Consider the following 9,506-nt stretch of genomic DNA (forward strand, 5'->3'; position numbering starts at 1 on the left):
GAGGTTCTGGATTCAAATATAACCTCAGATACTTCCTAGCTGTGTGACCCTGAGCATGACACTTACTTCCAATTGGCTAGCCCTTACTACCCTTCTCCCTTGGAACCAATATTTAGTATGAATTCTAAGGTTTTAGAGCATGAATTCATATAGCTAAGAGTACTGGTAAATGTTTAATAGCCAGCTCTCTAGAAAAAAATATTTATGACACATTTTCAAATTGAATCTGTATTGCTGACATTTTCCTCATTACTTTTTTAGGTCTTTACAATCATCAAAATGATATATCAAACACTATTTTATATCATTTGTTCATTTAAAGAAATATAAATGATCATACAGAAAATTTGATCATTTACTCAAGCTGGTGTGAGCTAGTTCCCACACACTGCTTCATATATCCCTCTGAGAGGCAGTGTGACAGAAGATAGAATTGGTCTTGGAAGCAGGTATACTTGAATTCAAGTCCTGCTTCGGATAGAATATTTTCTGTGTCTTTGAGCGAGGTACTTAATGTCAGTGTGCTCAGAAACTCCCTAAAACCATAAGGTAGAGAGAGGCTACTGATCTCCATTAGTAGGAAACTCCATTCATCAGTAAGTCCAGGAGGATAAGAATTGAGGAAAACCCTCTGGGTTTGGCATTTGAGACATCATTGGTAATTTCAGAGAGAGAAATGGCAGTTAAGAAGAAAGTGAGGAGAGGAGGCATTGATTGTAGAGGATGTTCTCACGTTTAACCAGAAAAAAAGAGAGAGAGATAGGATGATGGCCACCCAAACTTGATGGAGTTTGAATTTTATTGTCCATTTTTTTATTTTTGTGGGGCTTGCTTTCTTTTGTATAAAAGAGATATGGATGTGTTTGTAGTCAACAGAGAAGCAGCTGGTACAGAGGGAAAGATTAAAGTTAGTGAGAGAATAGGAGTGATAGAGTAGGCCATCTGCTAGAGAAGGAATGATGGGATGGAATCCTATGTACTTATAGAGGGGTTTATCTTGGAAAGGAGAAGTCTTCTTGATGTGAACCAGAGGTGAAATAAAAGATAACAGCATAAGATATTTGAGTGATGTAAGATGAAAAGAGATTTTTGGCATATAGCAGAAATCGAGCACCATGAAAAGAATGAATAAGTTTCAAAAAGCCACTGTGATGGGTTATAAAGTTAATCATATGGGACAATGTAAAAGGAATTTTCATGTTGTAGTGAGATTATTCAACCAAAATTTGTAGTGAACCCATTAAGGTGTCTTTCCTATTATCTTAAGGTCTATTCAATAGCATGAAATTAGGTATAAACATGGGGTGGGGTATTGGGCACAATTCAAATTTAGAGCTTGGAAGCCATGATCAGGAAAATGATTAGTGATGAAAAGACCTCACAGTCTCAAAGCCATCCTCATTTCTTTACTCTTTCTTACTCCATATGCCCAAATACAATCAAAACTGCAATGTCTTTATGATATCTTATTTTATTTTCCTCATCCCCTTCACTCACTTACTGCTTATTCTGCTTCAGGTTCTCCCTTGGAGGATCACAGGAGCCTAGAATTTGGTCTCTTTTCATCCTCTACACAGTTAACAAACTGATATTCTTAAAACTTGGGAAATAAGAAAATTATAATGAATGTAGGGATGATAATCTAGAAAAGACTGGAAGAGTGAAAGGACTGAAGTTCACGAAGAGCACGAATAACAGGTTTAGGGGTAAGACTGAGGGAAAGACTGATACAATATGATTATTGCATAAAGTAATGGAAAACTTTATGAAAATGAAAATGGAACTCTTGGGTGATGACAAGATCAAGAGTATGACCATCTCAATATAACTGAGTTGGGTGGGAGAGTACTTCATAGGATCTGAGTAAGTTGAGAAAATAGGATAATTTGAAGTCCACTAGTATGTGGGCACAAGCTGAGGAAGAAAAAAAGAACATAAACTAGATTCTGAACTTATTGAGAAAGGAAGGAGAATGTCCTAGGGTTTATTAAATAATGCTTCTTACACCTTGAATGGGTGAAAGTAGGCAGTGAATTAAACCTCAGAGAGGAGAGATTGCTGAATTATAGTCAGAAAGGGAGTGTGTAAATATAGGTAGGGAGAAAGGAGAATTCTGACTTCACCATAGCTAATGAGTAAAGAGGAAGAGGATAAATGAAACAAGCCAGGATTCAGTAAACGCTGTCAGAGGGAAAAAATGAGAAAGGAAACATTTTGGGATAAAAACAAATTTATTTACCTGATTTTGTGGGAGACATTGGGAAGGTCTCATGGGAAAGGAAGAATTGAGGTAGTGTTCAATGAGGGATAGGGAAAGATATTTGTATGAAATCTCAGGATTCAGATTCATGGAACAAGGAGGGTATAGCAGGTTGAGAGCGTGCTTATCATTGACAAATATGATCAGATGGATTTTCAGTGACTGGAAAGAAGTCTGTTATGGGAGGGAGATGATTCTACTCCTGGGAGTCTTCTATCAATTGTCAATGTTGTAGTAGATCATGATGCTGAATTTGGTGTACATGGCTACCTAGATGTCCCATAAGCATTTCCAATTCAAAATTTCCTAAACAGAATTTTTTTCTTTCTGTTTTCCTAACTTACATATTTATCTCAAGAACATCACCATACTTTCAACCATCCCACCTCACAGTCTCAAAGCCATCCTCATTTCTTTACTCTTTCTTACTCCATATGCCCAAATACAATCAAAACTGCAATGTCTTTATGATATCTTATTTTATTTTCCTCATCCCCTTCACTCACTTACTGCTTATTCTGCTTCAGGTTCTCCCTTGGAGGATCATAGGAGACTAGAATTTGGTCTCTTTCTTTCCTTTACTAATTCATCCTCTACACAGTTAACATACTGATATTCTTAAAACTTGGGTCTGATTATGACACTCTTTTCTCAAGAAGATTTCAGGGATAGCACATAGTAGGCAATTAAAGTAATTTTCTTTCAAGTATCCGTTAATTTCATTTATATTCTACCCACAAATTATATTTTGTTTTCTCTATATAACATTTTAAATTTCCTTTTGTATTGCAATCATTAGCAGAGTATAAAATCTTACATCACTGAGGTCAGTGATGTTGTTATTGGTGGTGGTGGTTGTGATTATGGTTATTGCTCTTGTCCCTACCATTTTCTTCTCCTTTTCCTCATCTTCCTCCTTTTTCTCCCCATTCTTTCCTCTGTTCCTGATAGAAGGTATTTCGTAAAGACTTATTGAGTTGACTTGAATCCCTACATTTCTCATAGTAAACATTAAATAAATAATGGTGGAACTGAATTTAATTTTTAAATTAAATAATAGCTATCTCCAAATATTTTAGTACTTTTACATAACATGACTTCTACCTAGCATTAGCAAGAAAAACTCGAAATAAACTACTTAACTTGAAAATTCAGGTTTGCAGTTGGGGAAAAAGGAAACATTTGAAGTATCTCCATGTTGAATAGAATTTTTCAAGGACATCTTGATTCCCCTTCACATGAGAATTTTATTCATGGGTTGGGTGATCAATTTGCTGACAAGTTACCAAAAACATGAGTTTTTTTCAGATATGAGGTTAGAATGGACAATCTCTAATTTCCCTTTCTAGGAACCACTAGGTGCCTCAGTATATAGAGGGACAGACCTCAAGTCAGGAAGACTCTTCTTCAGCTCATATCTGGTTTCACTTAGTAACTGAGTGACCCTCAGCAAGTCACTTATCCCTCTTTGCCTCAATTTCCTCATTTGTAAAATGACCTAGAGAAGGAAATGGTAAACCACTCCAACATGTGACAAAACCCTAAAAAGGGGTCACAAAGAGTTGGATATGACAGAAAACTGACTAGACAACAAAAAGGTATTGTTTCCAGTTTTGAGATCTTCTTTTGACTAATTTCATGGACACTGAAGACACATTATCTCCACCACCTTCCTTTGTGCCTTCTTTGTCTTTTGTTCTTTTCCCTTAAAAATAAATTCCCCTAACACTAGTGAATTAGGGCATAACTAGGTTAACCAGTTTCCTAATTCTTTTTTTAATCTTTACCTTCTTTCCTAGAATAAATATTATTTATTGGTTCCAAGGCAGAAGAGTGGTAAGGGCTAGACAATACGAGTTAAGAGACTTGCCTGGAGTCACACAATCAGGATGTGTCTGAGGTCAGATTTAAACCAAAGACTTCCAGTCTCCAGGTCTGCTTCTCTATCCACTGATGCAGCTAGCTTCATCCAAATTTTCTAATTTTTAATAAAGATGGATTGAATGAAAAAGGCCCAACATGTAGTTCTTTTATAATTTTCATTCTAATGATGCAGTTTCAGAAACAAAATAATTTAGCCTGAAGATACTGGCTTATTTAAAGATGAAATTTCAGATACTTTGATATTTAGATGGCAAAAAAAGTTTGGGATAGTTTATCAGTGTTACTCAAGTCATACAATGTAGGAGATGAAAAAATACCCTTGATCTATTAGTTTTGTCATTCTTAGAAGAAACTGAGAATAGTTTGGCATATACAATTTTTCTATTTTTTAATTTGTTCTGTTTTTAGTTAATTTTTGACCAGTGTCCAGCAGTTCTCTTATTTGTAAAATGATTTTTTGATAACATGTTGAAGTGCTGCTCTTTTTTTCCTGCAAATCAGGTTGTTTTCTTAACATTTCAAAGGCTAACCCTTAAACTTAGTTAGTGATTGGTACTATCTTTGCTCTTCAAGACTTTAAGTCCTTTTGTATTGTTGAAGATATAGGAAATGCTTAGGGAAATTCTGGAATTTCCTTTAATGACAATCTTCTATCTTTGCACTTTTCCCATTTCCTTACTACTCCTATTCTTCTTCCTTTAGTTCTGTATTGACCTTCCCTCTATTCCTCATACATGACATCCCATAACTAACATCTATATCAGTGATTCCCAAAGTGGGCGCCACTGCCCCCTGGTGGGTGCTGCAGTGATCCAGTGGGGTGGTGATGGCCACAAGTGCATTTATCTTTCCTATTAATTGCTATTAAAATTTTAAAAAAAATTAATTTCCAGGGGCACTAAGTAATATTTTTTTTCTGGAAAGGGGGTGGTAGACCAAAAAAGTTTGGGAACCTCTGATCTATACCTTTGCTTTACCTACCACTTTTGCTCCCCCCTCCACCTCACCTTCGATGCTGGAATACATTGTCTTCTCATCTCCAGCTCATAGAATTCCTCTTTTCCTTCAGGACACAGCACACAAATGCAAATTTCTTTGTAAAGTCCTTCCTGAACATCTCTTCTCCTTGTGTGTTTCCACTCAAACTACTTTAAATTTATGCTCTTTATTCTGTGCAAACATATATTCCCCTACTTAATAAAGGCTTATTGATCAATCAGTTGATTGGCAATGCAGTTCTGCCCTTACTTCTTTATTCAGGACTCAGAGCAAAATGTAGCCTTAAAGGCAGTGTTCTGACCAGGAGTCTTGCATGAAAATGTGGAAAACATACAGAAATGTGGTTGCATTCATCAAAGAGAGATTCAATTCACATTAAGTCAATTATAAAGCAGAAATGTTTGCTTAGCAAAGGTGCTTTCCACAGTCATGGAAAGCATTCTGCATAAGGTCCAAATAGAAGGTCCAAATTCCCTATAGATGGTAAATTTTCCTAGGCACTACTGTTCTGGAATGATATTTCTTTTCTTCTCCCAAGCACCAAATATTACATTGATTTCTCTGTGAATTCTATGATTACTCAAAAAGAAGAACAAGATGACTGGTCAATTAATTCATATAGGATAAATCTAAGTGGATGAAAAATGTCTATTGGCCAGATTATGACCTTTGGTTGGATGGTCAAATCACTGAGTCGTGTATCAATATATGTTTTGTGGTTAGTAAGAACAGATGAACAGTGAGTTCTGCCCAGAATTGCCAAGATGGAGAGAATGACTATGTGATTTCTCACTACACTTTGAAATATTGCACAATATTTTTATTGATCCCAAGGTATTCCTTGACAGAGAAGTCAATGCTTTAACAGAAATATTCTGGCTTAGACTTATAGGTGCACACCGTGTAATACTGTATTTTTCAAAGATGCACAAAGTAACCTAAAGAGTATTATAAAGATGCAGACAATGAGAATGTAAGGAGTACCACACATTGTTTTAAATTTTTTCTTTTATTGCTATGAACTTAATAAGCATTAACAAACACGAACTTTTTCACATTCGATGAACAGAAAAAAGGCCAATTATGAAATTATGAATCTCCATTACATAGACCTTTGAAAACAGGTATTTCAAATTTAACATGGAAGTTCCAACACTGTTTTGCTTGTCTGGATCCCATTTTCTTTTGCTCTCTTATTTGTATTTTTAAATGATACATCAATATTTTTTTCTTTTTTAACATAATTATTATTGACCCTACTTCTTTTCAAAACCCTTCTATTTAACAATCTAATAAACTTTTTAAAAGTTCCCTCCTTCTCACTCTTCCCACATCCACAAAAGGCAGGTTTGTTCATATATTATCATATAATAACTATTTCCCTTTTTGTCATGTTATGAAACAAGACACGTGATTTGCACTGAAGAAAAATTCATGCAGGAAATAAGGTGAAGAATGGTATATTTCCATCTGTATTCCGATTCTTTCTCCTCCTATTGTGGTGGATATCCTTTTTCATCTTGAGTAATTTGGTGTTGACCTGAATCCTTGCTTTTTTGATAATAATTAGGTCATTCAGGGTTAATCATCACATATTATTGTTGTTACTGTGCACAGTGATCTCTTAGATCTGTCACTTCTCTTTGCAGCACTTCATATAAATCTTTCCATTTTTTTGTTTATTTGTTTCTTATCGTACAATAGTATTCCATTACAATCATATGTCACAGCTTTTTTAGCCATTCTCCAACTGATGGACATCCCTTTATTTTCCAGTTCTTTGCAGAAAGAGCTGTTATAAATACCTTAGAACATAGAATTTGTTTTCCTTTTTCTTCAGTCACTTTAGGAAATAAAGCGGAGTGGTATTCCTGGAAGAAAAGGTTGAAAGAATTAAAAAAAAAAAACAACTCCTTGAATATAATTCCAGATGGCTCCTACAAAATGGCTGAATCAGTTCACAGTTCTACCAACAATATATTAGTGCCCTATTTTCCCCCATTCCCTTCAACATCTGTCATTTTGCCCTTTTATCATTTTAGCCAGTCTAAAGATATGAGACAGTACAGCATATTTTATTATTTTATTTACTTATTTAATAATGCTGCATGCAGGAACTCTATAAGAGATAGCACTACAGCAATATAGAATCCCGAAAGATACTAGGGCAGTCATGCAGCAATAGAATTCTTCCTATTCACCTTTTATTATGTAGCAACACTATTCCATGACATTTATGAACCACTTTTTAGTCATTTCCTTTATTGCACGCCCCTTGTGGGCAGGATTTTTAACATACATTTATTTGTTTTTTTTTTTCCATTACCTGGTTTATGTGAAGTTACTAATGTCTTCTTTTTTAATCTTTAACTTCTGTCTTAGAATAGATACTGAGTATTGGTGCCAAGCAGAATAGCAGTAAGGGATAAGCAATGGGAGTTAAGTGATTTGCCCAGGGTCACACAGCTGGGAAGTGTCTGAGACCAGATTTGAACGCAGGAACTTTCATCTCCAAGCCTGACTCTCTATCCACTGAGTCACCTCAATGTCCCTGTTTCTGTTTTTTTTTAAGGAATCAAGAAACAACAAGGTGACTTAGAATTAATGGTGATGAAAACACAACAACAGTGATGAGGATAATAATGATTATACTGAGAATGATGATAATAAATAGCAGATATTTATATAGCACATACCATGTTCTATGGACTATGCTAAGACATTTGTATTAATTATCTCATTTTTAGTACCACTTCTGGGCATGGTTATTAATATCCCCATTTTATAGCTAAAGAAACTAAGGCAAGGAGAAATTTAGTGACTGTATATTGTTACAAGGTTGGGCTTAGAGGCATTAAGAGTTGCATTCAAATTTTGATTCGGGTACTGACAGTGGGACCTGGGCAGATTTCTAGACCTTCATTTCCTCATCTTAAAAATAAATGAGTTGAAGACTACATAGATCTTTAGATCTATACGAGTGAAAAAATTGCCTTTGACCTAAAATTCAGATTCAAAGTATATCTTTTTTGAGTCAAATCTTAGTCACTTTATGCAGAATATAGGTAAAAGCATTTTATGCCCATACTAATACCAAGCTTCCAAACCATTTCTTGAAATCTCAGACCAATCCTAATTAGGAAAGTAATTCTACAAGGAATTTTCCTTATATCACCAATGTTGTATAAGAATTAGTATTATTTATCAAATAGAGAGATACTGTCAAAGACAGGAAAGCTCAGATTTAGGTCTTTCCTTTGACACCAGGCTTGCTATTTGAACTTGGGCAAACTTTTCCAACTTTTTCTGGTACCCATGAAGCTGTTTAGGATACAGGGAAGTGGATGACAACTTGGTTCTTGCTGATGAAATTTCCTTGCTCTGTATTCTCTGTATCAGTAAATAATGATTTGGATTTTCCAGTGTTTTCTCTCATTCACAGTCCATTATCCCTCCATTTGTTGAGAAAACTGAGTATTATTGATGGCTCTCTCTCATGATAAACAGGATATATATATATGTATATATATATATAAAACATATATACGTGTATACGCACATATACATATATATACACTCATCATGTATTATATTTGTGTTTTTGTATTTATATGTCTATATCTTCATGCTTAATAAGGCTTGCTGAGCCAAGATTGTTTTAGGAGCTTTTCCCCTTTCAGTGAAGCTTCAAGTCCAAACAATGAAATTACAAATGGGTTTTCAGGTTATTCAAGCAAAAATAAAACCCTTATTAGAGTGTGGACATTTTACATCCTGGCTCTGGTCACCATTGAAAAATGAGCTTAGTGTTCTCAGTGCTTTTCCCCAGTGTCCACTTGTGTCTAAATAGAAAAAGAACTTCGCATTGGCACAACCTTCTTTCCCAACTGAGAGAGGTCCAGCAGGACTGTTGGGCCAGTCAGTATGTCTCTCCAGCATCTTGGCTCTAGTCCACTATAGGTATTTCCTTTGTAAATTCTCCATAGTTTTAATTACATATGCATTTCTTCTCTGCTGGCTGTTCCAAATCACTCTGTTCCATACCAGCAGCCTGTAGGGTGAGATGTGAAAATTTAGCTGTGTGTATGTCATTTTAAGTCTGCTAGGTTCTTGTCGGGCCAAACAGGCTGTGCAAATATGAGGTAATTATTCACAAAGGTTATTGCAGATGGCCTGGGGGTAGTGGAAGGCTGGAAGAAAAGAAGAAGAAAAATCTGCTGCCAAGAAGCTAAGAAAGGAGTTTGGAATGTAGGCAGAATAGGTGGCTGCCTTCCTTATGAGATTTTTAGGGATACTATGAAGTAATGCCCAACATAAGATCCCTACTGCTCTGCAACGGTGCTTGGTTTCTTACACTAAATAC

The sequence above is a fragment of the Gracilinanus agilis genome, chromosome 3, assembly GCF_016433145.1.
Source record: "Gracilinanus agilis isolate LMUSP501 chromosome 3, AgileGrace, whole genome shotgun sequence".
Classification (NCBI taxonomy): Eukaryota; Metazoa; Chordata; class Mammalia; order Didelphimorphia; family Didelphidae; genus Gracilinanus; species Gracilinanus agilis.